The 761-nt window shown below is 50.3% G+C and overlaps 1 protein-coding gene across 1 annotated transcript in view; it reads left to right on the forward strand.

Annotated features, from left to right (window-relative positions):
- The window catches only part of IGSF9 (immunoglobulin superfamily member 9), a 60,785-nt gene that overhangs the window by 26,045 nt on the left and 33,979 nt on the right, over nucleotides 1-761 (forward strand). The gene's annotated exons all lie outside the window — the stretch shown is intronic.

A 761-nucleotide genomic window follows, 5' to 3' on the forward strand; every position in this document is an offset into this window, starting at 1 on the left:
TTTTCCCCTCCAGGAATGTGACTGCGTGTAGCGGTAATTGGGGATCACTGACGAGCCTCCCGGTGACCTCTGACCCCTTGACTTACCCAATCCCGGCCCCAAGACCAAAATGGAGTCCCCGCCGCACGGCACTACCGACCTCCCGGAGCGGCCTCCTAGAATTGTCGCGTTGTATCTCCTTACTAACCGTGTATTTATTTCCCATGATCCTCGGCGCCGTCCGTATGTTACAAGGCAAGAGACCGCCGGAGGGAATGAACGTGCAACGATCGCCGTGGTAACAATGGTGACACTTGTTCATTCCTTCCAGAGAATTGTTACATTGTATCTCCTTCTTATCATGTATTCATTTCCTCTGATCTGCGGCGCCACCTGGTGGCCACAATGAGGTATTTCCCCCTTCAGTCTGCTCTGTATTGATGAGCCTATCGCAGAACATTCGGCCGGAGGAGAGGCGACGCCGAGAACATTCGCTGCTTGTCCAGATCTTAACCCGCCCAATAAAATCTCTGCGCTCCCACAGGCCCCTCCTACCACGGTACATACCTCTTCTAGGTGTGTTCAGGCCGGTCATGTGATCCCACAGGGTCCTCTTCTCCAAACACTCGTAGATTGCCGCCGTGGAAGGCACATCTCTTGGCGACAGACACCAAAGCAGATGCATGTTAACCCTTTCCTGGACCATGGCGGCTTTTATTTCAGCAATGTGTTCCAACTAATATAATAATAAAATAATAATACTATAATAATAATATAATAAA

Source organism: Nanorana parkeri, unplaced genomic scaffold (assembly GCF_000935625.1).
Source record: "Nanorana parkeri isolate BGI_ZX_2015 unplaced genomic scaffold, ASM93562v1 scaffold1251, whole genome shotgun sequence".
Taxonomy (NCBI): domain Eukaryota; kingdom Metazoa; phylum Chordata; class Amphibia; order Anura; family Dicroglossidae; genus Nanorana; species Nanorana parkeri.